The following is a 14,632-nucleotide window of genomic DNA, read 5'->3' as shown; positions in this document are numbered from 1 at the left end:
TTGTCGTGCCCGTTTTATGGATCAGGAAAGTTTTAAGGAGGGCAAGCACAGGGCCCTGCTGACACAAGAGCAAGACCCGCAGAGGCCTGGGCATGACCCCTGCCCCACGCTCCCTGGGTCCTGATATCCACTCCTCCCCCGTGGGAGCCTGATCCTGGGTCTGCCTGAATTGCTACCATTCCTAAGACACGACTCACGTCTGTCCACCTCCTCCTTTATCTGTTTCCCACAGCCCAGAGGCGTGTGTGCTCTTCCATCCAGACAGACATCACACTTCAGCACCTGCATCTGACATCACTTCAGCCAAAAGCTTCTCTCAAACCTCCCCCCACACCTGCCGGTCACACAGGTCTGCACCCATCACCTTTCTCACACGAATTCTCACATATTCCTGTGTAGCACCATCCAACTGATGATAGTCTGAGAGGAGGAAGCTTTGTAGATAAGTCCACGTTCTACTTTGCTCCCAGCCCCCCGTCTTGCGTCTTGCATGAGGCAACCGATTAACAGCAATTTCATTTCAGCACAACATTTCCATTTGAAGAAACGCAGAGCATAGGGCTCTGGTCATAATTAAAAGCTTGTTTCATTTGTCATTTGAAATTCCATGTACTGCTGCAACAGCAGCACCCCCTCCTCGCCAGGCTCTGCCCTAAGGACATCTTTCCTGGCAGTGAGAGCCCCGCAGGTTTCCCAGCGCCTCGGGCTGCGGCTTCCACGCTGGGCCGGCACTGACAGGACCGGAATGGTGCCCCCAACAACTACAGGATTGGAAGCTGGTCGACTGCTCTGTAGAATGGAGACATGTTAGTAATCCCCGACATTTCCACTGACAGGCTGCTCAGGTAAACTGGGAAAAATCCACAAACTAGAAAGAATCCATGGGGAGGAGCACTTCTGTCTCCAACCTGGCAGCAAACGGTGGCTGTGCAGACGATCTCTTCAGGAAAACTATCGACTGTATCTCAGGTCAACAACAGCCCCGCTGAGGGCCAAAAAATCAGCTCCCCCTGGCCCTCACTTCCTAAGGGTCAGCCCTCCCAGGCCACCTCTCCTGGAAGATCAGCTCTGACGCACCCACGACGGTCAGGAACCGGCTCTGGGACACATTTCCCAGGCTCCTGCCCACCGCCCTCTCTCTTCTTCCTCCTCCATCTCCCTCTTCACTCCCATTCGCCCTCCCCCTTTCGCTTCCCTTCTCTCCTTTCCTCTCCCTCCCTCATTTCCTTTCAGCCCTCACCTTCCTCACTGCACTTCCCTATGCAACTCAGCGGACGCATTCTCAGGTCAGTAGAGTTTTCTTTCACTGTTTTTATTGCAATGATCATTCTTAATGAACAGAAACCTGTTTCGGACCATGTGGATGCCACCTCCTGACCAACTGCTGCCCCGCGGCTCCGTGTCCACTCAGTGACCTCACGTCGCAGGTGCCCAGCAGTATGGCTGTGACCAGGGGTAGCAACATGGGACATGAGAGAGGTATCCCAGCCAAGAGGCCCTGCAAAGCCTCCCCAGCAAACCGTAGCAAGGCCCAGGGCGGTAGGGAGAGCGCCGTGCTCACGATGTAGGCAGTTCAGCTTCCGCAAACTGTCCATCGACTGCAACTTACTTTGTTTCCATGGTAACAAAAGAACCATAAGCATTCTGAAATATGTTCTTGGTTTCATGTTTGCGAAATCTAAGCAACATTATAAGAAAAATCACTGAATTCTGCCTGAGGCTCTAGGGGTGTTTTCCTCTCTGAAAGGAGCCCCCTTCCAGGATTTGGGATTGAGTGACAGCCTTCAAAAATCACGGTTATCCTGGTGGTAACAGGGAACTCCTCAGCCCGCCAGGAGCTGGGGCCCTCGACAGCCCCCACGGTTCCAGACGCCAGTGTTCTAAGAATCACACATGTGCAGATAGCAAAGCTTGCTGCACACACGCCAGGTGCTAACAAGCCCCAAACGTCTCACTCATACTTGCTAACCACATCGCTTCTCTCAGCCTCCACGGCGTTTCACACTCTGCCTTTATATAGAGATGAACCATGCGTCCTGAGCGCTACAAAGATTCAACTCCTTCCGGGAAGAGGGGTGCATCTTTCCATCACGGGGTCCTCACTCCAGCTGGCACAGGATTTGCAGAGTGGGCGAGTCTAATGTTGATGACACTTTCTCAATATTCCCTTCACACCCCTCCAAAAACAAGAGTGCTGCCAGCTTCTTACCGACGTTGTAATGAGCAAAATATTTCTCTCTTATTTGTCACTTTTTAACGTAATACTAGTGAAGAATGTGACTCTGCATGTACACTGTAAGCACCCACACCGTGAACATTCTGCTCTCCTGTGACTGTATTCACAGGTCACAAGGACAAAACTTCTCCATAGTAGCCAATATATATATATATATATTTATATATATATATTTTAACATGACTTCCACTCATCTGAAAGTCACAGATGTAGCTTTTCCTTCATAAAAAGATCCAAATGATACACAAACCAGGTTTAATAAACACATTGGTCCAGGTGGGAAAATGACCCCTCAGTCTCCCTCCCCTCAAAGACAAGGGCAGCCAGGAAACTGCGCTCTCCAGTAAATGACAGCCAGCAGGATTCCCTAAATAAGCAGCCGGAAGATTCCCATCTCGCAGAGCACACCTTTCAAGACTCAAGATGCCCCCGCTCCCTGAATATCCGACGAAGAACAGGGCTACCCAACGGAGGACTGAGGCAGTAAACAAACATGTATTTGGCCGGGGGCGGCGGTTTATGCTTGTAATCCCAGAACTTTGGGAGAAGGAGGTAGGCAGATCACAAGGTCAGGCGATCGAGACCATCCTGGCTAACACGATGAAACCCCCGTCTCTACCAAAAATACAAAAAATTAGCCAGGCGTGCTGGCGGGCACCTGTAGTCCCACGTACTCGGGAGGCTGAGGCAGGAGAATGGCGTGAAGCCAGGAGGCGGAGTTTGCAGAGAGCTAAGATCACACCACTGCACTCCAGCCTCAGCGACAGAGCAAGACTCCGTCTGAAAAAAATAAAATAAATAAAATTTTAAAAGTTTTCAGCAAATAGCATCATCGACCCACATATGAGAGGTACCGTTTTCATTCTAGGAGGGAAACACTACAAAGCACGTATATTTTAGCCCTGTAAGTGAATTCTTCGGGCATTCCTGTGTCCGCTATCAAATGCAGCACATCACCTCAAAAGGCAAAGTTCTATAAGTCGCATCCAAGGAAGGGAAAAATCATTCTAAGTTTTAGCCATCCAGTAAGAACCTGATCCAGAGAAGCCTACTTGTTCCAGACTCTAAGCGGCAATATATTGCTACAATGTATTGAAAACAAAGGGATAATTAAGAAAATTTCAATGCTAATAAAAGGCAAAAACATAATTAGATTTATTCTACTCTAGACAGAGCAGCCGGGCAGTTCACCCATACGTTATGAACGTTGCTGTTTTTCAGACAGGGTCCCAACTCTGTCAAGGCTTGACAGCAAGGGCGTGATCTCCACTGACTGCAAGGTCCGCCTCCCAGGCTCAAGCGATTCTCTTCAGCCTCTGGAGTAGCCGGGACTACAGGTGTGCAGCCATCATGCCAAGCTAATTTGTGTGTTTTCCGTAGAGATGGGATTTCACCAGGTTGCCCAGGCTGGTTCCCTGGGTCTCGAGTTCCGAGGCTCAAGCAATCCGCCCGCCTCGGCCTCCCAAAGCCCTGGGATTACAGGCGTGAGCCATCACGCCTGGCCCTTTTTTTTTTCTTTCCTTTTTAAGCGATTAATGTGCTTCAGAGTCTTGTAGGCATTTAAAAAAAAAAAAAAAAAGAACAAGCAAATTCTGTAAGGGAAAGAAACCATTAACACGTTTTACACACCTCAAAACTCAAAACAGAAATACTAAGAATAAAATGTATTTTATTCACAGAGGCATTCTTAAAGTTCTGTAAAAGTGACACCATGGACACCACCACATCACAGACGAGTGTGGCAGGACTGCTCAGATTCAGAACACATTCTAAACAGTCCTCCTGCCACTTTCCTCAGTGGGAACACTTTATTCTGTCTTTTATTCAAATTAAGTATCTTGCAAGGGAGTTGAAGAAAACTGCAGAGCAGATTTTAAAACTTCAATGCTTTTCTCAATTTTCGTCACATTCTGATGCATTTTTACCTACTACACGGCCAATAAGTTTAAAGCTTTTTGCATCGATAAAGACAATGCTCCTTGTAGCAATAGGCTTTTTCTTTTCTATACAAAGATCTATAACTTAAGCTAGTAAACTGGGCATTTCACAAAGATTTTGCACAATTCCTAGCACAGATTTTAGCAAAATAAAACCATTATCTTTCTGCAATTAAATAACCAAACATAGGAAACTGCACAGTTAAAATAACCATTCCATTATTTTATATAAACACAAATGATAAAGGAGAGTATGCTTTGGAAAACAGTGTTTCCATAAGCTAATGATGAAGCAGAAGACAGTTCCTCAGCCTCATATGACATTTGACAACCGAAGTACTCTGGCCCAAGCCCAGCCCGGTTAAATGGAGGGGAAGTAAACATGTGACCGACCGTGGTGGGGCACTGTGATAGCCACAGTCCAGGAAAGAACAGCTGACATGTTTCTTCTTCATGGGAAAACTGAAACATACTCGAGACACCTTAATTCTTTAAAACACAGTCTGCCCCAGTACTAACCTTAAGCTCCCATTGATAAAGATTGCGATAACCAGAGGTGTTTATCCAGGCCCTCGAAAATCACGGACATGGTACATACACAACATTTTCAAACGCTCAATGCTGCCAGTATGTTCAATGCGCTGTGATACCGGAGGTCTTGTGCAGGACCAGAAGCATCGCAGCCTGGTTACCTTCCTGGTGTTCAATGCTTTGTATGTGCAAAGTCTGCTGTTACAATTTACTGGGCTTAATGTCATTCAGTTTGTCACAGAAGAGAGCTACGACATTTACTTAATTCCACACACAGATTCTCAAGTTCATCTTCCACCAATGACTGCCCTGTCCACAAGACAGCGGAGGGAAGACCCAGGAAAGGCCTGGGAGATGCCAGGTGCTCACAAACTGGTATCAGTCTGCTGGTTCTGGCTTAAAGGAAAACAGACATAGAAGAAACTAAAAGGACTCACTACATCTAATATCACAATGTTCTCAACTTTACCTTAGCCAAAAATAAAAGCGGAATAGCAAAACTACTCCAGGGCATGATTCCAGGGCTAATCTGAAACATGAAATATTTAGAAGACAAAGCTTATTGTGAGTGCAATTAATATACACATAAAACACTGGTTTCGCAAAACCCAGTCTTTGCGATTGCTTTTATAAAAAGTAAAATTCTCATGAGGATCACATACACTAACTGATTTTCAAATGAAGGGACTGGTAAACTTCAGGGCATATGATTTCTGCCACACACGAGGGGAGCAGTGAGAGAGAAGAGCTAGGATCAAGTGTGCTGAAGCTGTCCTAGGACTGAAATTCAGTTTCTGCCAAAACAAAAACACAGGAGGCTGTCAACTTCGATAGCAAGCTCTGCTTGAGAGCGTCAAGATGTTAAAATTGCAAAGGGGCTTCTCCCTGCTATAGGCACGCGTGATCCTTGCAAAAACATAGCTCAGCATCATCAAAAATCAGGAAAGAACACAAGCTTTCCAGACACGAAATCCAAGAGCAGAAGGGAGCAGAGTCCAAGCTTGCTCGGCAGAACTGTTCCCGGACAACAGCACAGAGGACGTCACAGGGAGGGCAGGGCAAGCAACAGCAGCTTCCGTGATGCCGCAAGCAGGGCCTGAGCCAGGAGAGCAGTCTCCTCCAACCTGACAAGGAGGCACGAGGAGCCACAGAGAAGTCAATTCAGGGTCTTTTTCAGAAAGGGGCAACAATGAGAAAATCTGGTCTTACCCAACCACCCCCCACCCACGGTAACAGCTAAACTCGCACCTGCGTCTGTCACCTTCCCCACCCCCTCTTGCAGATGCTCTTCCTGCACCCGGGTGCCTGTCTCCATGCTGCTCCTGAGGCCACACCTGTTGCCATCCAGTAGTGACCACGAATTCACCTTTGTCCGGGCGAAGCAAACGCAGAGTTCACACACTCTTGTACAGGTTTGCTGGCCGAGAATCTAACCGAGCTGTCCAATTCCAGATGTGCTGGTACCAAGGAGAACGCTCGATGTCCGGCATTTATAAACGGTATCAGTGGGTTCTCCTGGGACTCCCAGGCAGCCGAACGAGGGAGGGAGCTGTTGCCCTGTTGCCCCGAGCCAAAGCAGCGCTGCGAGGCAAACACCACAGGCCACATCACACTCGAGCACCGACTCTTGACCGTTGCTCGTTTGTGTGTTCAGAGTTCAGGGTACAGGCGACAGACAAGCCTGATCTCAGCCATGGGACAGCAGTGATTACCCACAAGTCCCGTATCTAAGCCCCGACTTGCCCATCGGCCTTCCTTCAGGAACAATGGCCACCTCACAGTGCTGCCATGAACGCTAAGTCAGCACGTATATACACAACCAGATTCATTGCAATTGTGCTTTCTACCCCAAGTTAATACAACCAGGTGCTATCATCGAGACTGAATAACCAATATTAGAACAGAAGGTCAGGCCAGCGATGGTGGCTCAGACCTGTAATCCCAGCACTTTGGGAAGCTGAGGTGGGTGGATCACTTGAGGTCAGGAGTTGCAGACCAGCTTGGCCAACATGGCAAAACCCCATCTCTACTAAAAATAATTTATCCAGACATGGTGGCACACACCCTGTAACCCCAGCTACTAGGGAGGCTGAGGCATAAGAATCGCTTGAACCTGTGACGTAGAGGTTGCAGTGAATGGAGATTGTACTCCTGGGCTCTACCCTTCCAGCCTGGGTGACAGAGCAAGATTCTAATAAAACAATAAAAGGTCAAGATGAGAACTGATTGCCAAGGTCCACAGTCCATATACTTAAAACATAAAATTCATTAGCTAGTACTTGATCAAGTTGCTGCTTTCTTCATTACAATCTTGTATATCCTTCTAACACGGCTCAAAATGTTTACATTTGAACACACCTCGAGTATAACAAAAAATAAAGTGCCTGTATTTCACAAACGAGCAATTTCCAGTAAGGCTGCATCCTGCTCTAGTTAATCCTTTGACAATGTAAAACTGAGCCATCCTGACATAGCACTGACACATGGTGCAAGAAGAATGACCTCCAATTAAATCGCTAGATTTAGAGAACACGTAAATATAGTTTATCACTAATTCACTAGCCATTAGCAAGATTTTAAAGGAAGAAAAATTATCAGGACTGTAACTAGGAATAAAGGCAAAAATAAACATGAAGAAATTAGTCACGTTTAAATCAATACCCTTTCTGTGAGGCCGTAACAAAGTATACACAGCAGGGGCACAAACTGTCATGCTGAACTGTCACCAAGCTCTCTGTGAAGGTAGTAAGAGCGTCCCAAGTCGCAGAGCCTCGTCTTCCTATTTAAACCCTAAACAGCCAACACCACTCAGCATGCAGTGAGAGCTCTGAAAGCTCAGAGGAATGCATGATGGGATGAAGGGCCCTAGCCCTGCCATCACCCTGCTGCTTATTAAAAATATAAAACAAACCCCTGCCTTCAAGGAGCCCAGATCTAACTAGTACAAGGTTTTGCTTTTAACAAGTTAACTACGAATGATGAAGACTCTCAACAGCTGTGCGAAATGTGAGGCAACCTCATAAGAGGAACTTGGCTGAGACTAAACCCAGAGATGGTTTTTTAACCACAGAAGAGGAAAGAACTGAAGAACCTTACAGAAAGTTGACAGCAATTTCTATTTCTCTATGGTACAACCTGGAATTTACCTTTGAGACAGACTGCCCTTCTGTTCTGAAAAATCAGATTATTCTTGCAATCCTCCATCAGGACTGAAATTCCCAAAGGCATGGAAAACCAAGTACTAATTTTAACCCTCCCCCCCCAAAAAAAACTACCTATGATCTTAGATGTGAGATTTAGTATTCTCAAATTCCAAATTTGGAAATATTTTGCACAAAGTCCTTATTTTCCCTGTTTACTTGAAAGCTCTCTATTCTTTTGTCCTAAACATCTTCCTTCTCATCCTTCCAAACAATATCTGAAGATGAACTTACATATCGTTTTCAACGTTACAAAGAAGATACTACATTTGTCATGAACTGTTTATATTCACAACTCTAGGAGGGATTTTGCTACATTGTGAGGAATAACACGAGGCAGTTAATACGCCACGAATAAAGAACAGTAGAAAGTGGACACATTTCCTGATGAGTGCCGATTTCTCATTGAGCTGCTGACAAAGTTATAATACAGAAAGCTAGACAGCTGCTGTGTTAGTTCTACCTCACTTAAGTGACCGAGTCATTGTTGTTTCGGTTCCCTCTCTCGTCTGGGGATGAGACACACCTCACAGAGCTGTTTATGATTTCAGGAACACACACATCAATGAAGTGACTGTTCCTAAATCGTTGCAAAGGGTAGAGTAACCTGCCAAATTTCAACTAGGTTGTAACAAACAACTGTTTTCATCCTACACGCTCCAGTGCCAGCAAGATGGTGCGTTCTCGGATCCCTGCGGGAGCCCTATTCCTGGTGCCATAGAGCGCACACACACATTTACATCCACATAATGTACGTATATGGCACACTGTAACACGTGTACCTGCACAGAGCGTACACACATCCGAATACGTAGAGTGTGCATAAGTGCACTACGTGCATACAGAGTGCACACACATCCAGATCCATGTAGGGTACATGCATAGAGTGTACACACATCGAAATATATATAGTGTACAAACAAGTTCACTATGTGTGTACAAGCACAGAGCATACACACATCCATATAGCAAATGTACACAGGTATGCTAACATGTATGTACATGCAGAGCATGTACACACGTCTATATGCATACAGTGTACACAGGTATACTATAACCTGTATGTACATGCATATGGCATACACATGCACATCCGTATGTACACAGGTATGCTATTTGCTATATGTATACACATGTATATAACATACATTCTTATCCAATGTACGTAGGTGCACTACAGCATGCATACACATGTGCAGTGTACACATATGCACATGTATACAATGTACATCAGTACACTAACGTATAAAACGTATACACATATGCGATAGTGTACTTACATATGCAGCATGTATACGTATTATTGTGTACATATCCAGAAGTTTATTCAGTGTGCATAGTGTACATGCATGCTTGTGTGCACATATGTATATATACATCTGCAGAAATAATGTGCACATACCCACATGGTGCACGTACACAGGTATGTATATGGCATTAAATACATGCATGTATGTACACATGTAGAACAGATAGGTGTCCAACTAGTGTGCATATAATCATCCCCGTAGATACACACATATACACATGTACATGCATGCCTACAGCATGCACGTGTGTACGACACAAATGTAGTGTACATACCTATACACTGTAAATACATGCAGTGGAAATACACGTAGTATGTGTATACCACATACACACATGTACATTTATACAGTACACATACACCGAGACCCAGAACGGGTCATGAGTATTAACACGGCACAAACGCTTCCAGTTCTACCTAAGTGAATTTTTTTCAAACTATAATAGAACTCATATAAAAAGGGTTTTAAGGAAATCAATACAGCTAGTGACAAAAACAGTGGGAAGGGCACAACCACTTTCCCTCAGAGTTCTGGGCCTGACCGTGGAAGTTCAGAGGTTTCCTATTGCAGTACACATCAGAACTGACTCACAATGAAGCACTCCTTAACAATTAAAAATGTGTCCTCATGTTTTGGCCTTTGAGACAAAGCCTCTTAGTTAATCGATTTCTGACTGAATTTGACTCACAGTACTCTGGCAGATTCTTCATTTTCTGGTGAGACAGACGAATGTCCCAGGGTGAGGGCAATGCCAGCCGTTTCAGGGTCAGCTTTTCGAGGAGCGATGTCTGGCAGAACACAATCCAACACCATAGTAGGATCCCCCACCCAGCCACTTAGACGCTTTCTGGTACTTACTCTGTCTGCTTGTTTCCCTTTCTTGAATTCAGCTTGGGGGAGGAAAAAAACCAAAAAAATCAAAACCAAAAACAAACAGCCCATGTGTTTGTGTGTCTGAAAAGTTAATACATCCACATCCAACCATCTAAATGATACACGGCAGGTGTTGATGGTCACCAACCAGTGGCCACTGTTGACAAAATACAAAGTCATCTGCAAACATGAACGAGTTTCTAGGAATACAAAAGTCAAGGGAATTTACTTCACATATTGAAGCTCTCAAGGGTGCTCATCAAAAGTATATTTAGAGGTTTTCCTTTCAAGTTATTTTTGAAGATTTTTAAGTTGCAATACTTAAAAGCCTCTGGGAAAAGAAAGGATACAGGTATCTGGAAGATTTATACTAAATGATTTTCATGTCTTTTTGATAAAGTTAAATAAGGTCAGCCTTGAAGTAATGGCTTCCACTACTCTGAGGCTGTGGATGGAATCCACACCACCACCAGACAATTGAATAAACAGCAAGGCTGCACACACAGGACACAGGCAGTGAGCCAGCCTGACTAGTTGTCAGCTTCTGGGTCAGTTCTACCCAGTTCTGGCCAGGCCCCACTGGAGATGAAAACCTGCCCTTTAGAAGCCTTCAAACCCCACCTTTCAAAATCTAATCCTCTTCAACTGAGGCCCAAGTCCAAAAATCTACTGACATCTTAGCCCGCGTTAGGCCAGCTGTCCCCCAGCCTTTTTGGCACCAGGGATGGGTTTCATGGAAGACAATTTTTCTGGGGGGTGGTTTTGAATTGCAACTGTTCCACCTCAGGTCAGGCAGCGGATCATCATAAGGAGCACCTCCGAGACCTCTCACAAGCAGTTTACGATAGGGTCCCAGCGCCTAGCAGAACACACAGCTAATGATAGGGTCACAACACCTAGGAGAACATGTGGCTTATGATAGGGCTCCAGCACCTAGGAGAACAGGCGGCTTAGGAGAGAGTCCCAGCACCTAGGAGAACAGGTATTAAATGAGTTGGCAAAGCCAAAATCCACCGGATCTACCACTCCAAAGCAAACATACACCACTGCCCAATATTGATGTGAGCCAAACACAGGGAAGTCCTGAGGGCCCACACTGACCACAGCCAGACACCACTTCTGCAAGAAGCAAGCACGCACCTAGAGATCACCAGTGATGACCCAGGAGAGCAGCTGTGAGCAGAGACAAAGGTGAAGGAGAGGCACATGGGCCAGGGTGCTGGGTGTGCCCGTCTTTGTGACCTCACTGAGATTGCTGACCTCTGGCCCTTGGTGTCCTTCCTGTGGAGGAGGTAGCCCCCAAATCCCTGCCTCCCTTCAGCACTGACTGAGGCGGCCCTGAAGTCTCCCCAGGGCTGAGACTGCTTCTAAATCCTGTTATCTGCACACCCACATGAAAAACAAAAAACAAAATATCAAGTATGCAGACAGGAAAATAAAAATACGTGAATCCTCCCTTATTCAACAGGCATTTAAAAAGTAACAGGAAAATTGTGATAGTCTTTAAACAACCACCAGCTATCACGTCCTGTTGAAATGTTTTTAGCTAATCAGGAACATCTTTACCAAGCACTTGTGTGTTCAGGAAATCAGTTGACAGGTCCCAAATAACCTCGGAGCCTGCGACCTGACCCCCACTCACGCACATCACCTCTCCAGAGGAACGTGTCCTGGACACCTTTCAAATGGTGAGGAACAGGAACAAGGGTAGCTTTCCCTCAACACCACAAAACAAGCTCGACCCCGAGGAGCCCGGAGAACAGCGACGTTTGTTTAGATGCTTTCCCACTGTCCTTGTCAGAGCAAACGTTCCCATCCCACACCGCCTAGTGTTTAACTCTCCCTGGGATACCAGCAGCCGTCAACCCTCAACAAGCTGGAAACAGAGGCCAAGCTGATAGGAGGCTTCTCTCCATTCCTTACTGAATTCGCTCAGGACACGGATGTTCCCAAACACATATGGCCACGAGTATTCCACACCTGGGGAACATTCAAACAGCAGACTCTGCAAAGACGTTCCCCTAAAGAGAAACTCAGTTTCTAACTTCCCTTAGGGAAAAATAGGAGACCCAGAACTTTCCAGAAAATCAAGTGTGAGAGGAAGCCACTCACCTCTGGCACTTCCTAAACCTGCCTTCCCGCGGGTGCTCAGGGATGTCCCCGTGACAGCCCCGTCCACCCAGGACGGCAGCAGGGCTCAGGCAGCAAGCACCTGGGCAGCTGGCGAAGCAACCCCAGGGTGAAAACGCCATCCCAGGCACCACTTCCCGGAGCCCCTCAGCAAGAAAAACAGAGGTGGGACAGAACCGAGGGCTGACTCGAGGCTGGGGAGCCACAGACCCGCACAGCTCAATCATCGGACATGCTCTTCTGTGGACAGAGCCCAGGGAGAGGCCAGCACAGAGACCCTCGTGCCAGCTCCACGGCCAGCGTCCTCCAGGGCTGCAAGTTTGTGATCACAGCTTCAGAATTTGGTTCCAGAATCTTCCGGAATCAAAGACGCACCAAACTGTAAAGCTGCCAGGACAGCAGGACCCAGGAGCAGGCTCAGGGGAGGACCACTTAGAAACCCCACACACAGCATACACGTGTGCATGCTTACTCCACACATGCCACCGCTTCACCCAATAGTATACACGCAAACGCATGTATGTACTCCATACACACCCTCAAATACACTCACCAAATATGATGCGTGTACACACTCCACACACACCCTCAAATACATACGACACACATGAACATGCTCACTCCACCCACACCTGCTAAATACACTCAACCACCCATGCACAAACGTGACACACGTGCACACTCATTCCGGACGTCACACCCCTCACCAAGTACACAGGTGCACACACCTCCAAGTTCAGAACCTGTAGACTCCACAAGCATTGGTTTCCCCCACTGTTTCATCACATGAGATCCACACACAGGTGTCATTTACTGACATCTAACACCCGGGGAGGCCCTTAGACAGAACTGCAGTCACAAGTCGGCTTCATTCAGGCATTCATCACCAGCCTCCTGAAGCCACCTCCTGTCCCCACGGGGAGCGGGGGCCGACACCGGAGACGTCACTGGGCTTACAGATCCCCAGGCTGGCAACCCAGCGAAATGAGGAGGGCTGGGCCACGGCCCTGGAGGGAGACCGGTACTGGCTCAAGTATGCGGAACATGAGTCCTCATTTCCAGACAGTGTCACCTACGACAGCGTCAGGTGAAAGCCAGTGGTTTGGCATTCCTGGGATAGACAGTTCTGGAAATACAAGGGAAGCTTTTTACTCCTCCCCTCTGAACACATGAGGTCCATGGTCCCCTCACATCTAACACTGGGAATCCGAATCGGTGACTCCTTGTCCACCTGAGGACCACCCAAGAGGATCCACACACCTGCTACAACAGCAGCACCGCACCTGGTCTGCAGGGGAGCAAAGCAAATCCCACCTTTATGACTAAAACTGGATTACCCTGACACTGGCAGCCTGCAGTGTGTGTATCGTCAAGCCCCCACGTCTGTGCCACCTGCAAGAGGAACACAAGCCCTTAGTCCCAGGTTCTCAGGACGGCCTGTGAGGTGGATGCTGGCACCTTCCCATCTCCCAGGGGAGAGGAGAGAAGGCCACGGTCAGGGCTTGCATATCAGGAGGGTCGGGATTCAAACCCCATCTGCCTCACAAAGCAGCCCTTACCATTCAAGTGACTTCTATCATCAGCCTTAAAATGTACCACAGTTACCAGCAATTCTGAGTGCTGTTCCTTGGGACATCATAAGCAAACATTTTGTTAGAAAGGTTTTGCCAAATCTGCTTTCAAAATCCTATGGTATGAAATGACTAATGAAAATTTGAGCTATGAAATAAAGCACATAGTTAAATGAATCCTAAAATGACTATCGCGAAGGAAGTTTTAACTTGAAGTGAAAAATATCCTCCAAATGACATCAGCCAGAATTATCTTCAATCATTACTGATCCCATACGCTTCAGGAATTACACAGCATCATCTCAGATATGAACTTAAAACCATTAGCTGAATGCACATTTCAGCACAACCAAAGTTCTGCTATAATAGGCAGCACAGGCGTCTCTGGAGAGGATTTTAATTGGGACTACAAACGATGTGCACGATCGTGGTAAGAGGTTTCATGCTGGCTGTTCTCCAAGGTGCGACACAGAGAAACACCACTAACCTCAAAGACACCTGCTGCTTTGTAATGAGATGAGAGACGATGTGGACGGACTACTGTAGATATTCGAAAAGGAGAAACAATGCAAGGAAAGAATCGTATCAGTTACCCTTTACATTCTTAGAAAAAAACGATTTTTCTTTTGGGATGATTTTAAAAGAAAATGACATTTCTGGATTTTTTTTTAACTTTTCTTTCTGAGACAGGGTCTTGGCTCTGTCGCCAAGATTGGAGTACAGTGGAGCAATAGCAGCTCACTGTAGCCTTAAGTGATCTTCCCACCTCAGCCTCCAGAGTACCAGGGACCACAGGCACGCACCACCACACTCAGCTAACTTCTGTTATACAGATGGGGTCTTG

The sequence above is a fragment of the Macaca fascicularis genome, chromosome 19 (assembly GCF_037993035.2).
Source record: "Macaca fascicularis isolate 582-1 chromosome 19, T2T-MFA8v1.1".
Classification (NCBI taxonomy): Eukaryota; Metazoa; Chordata; class Mammalia; order Primates; family Cercopithecidae; genus Macaca; species Macaca fascicularis.
The sequence above is the reverse complement of the archived record's forward strand: the minus strand, read 5'-3'. Positions refer to the sequence as shown.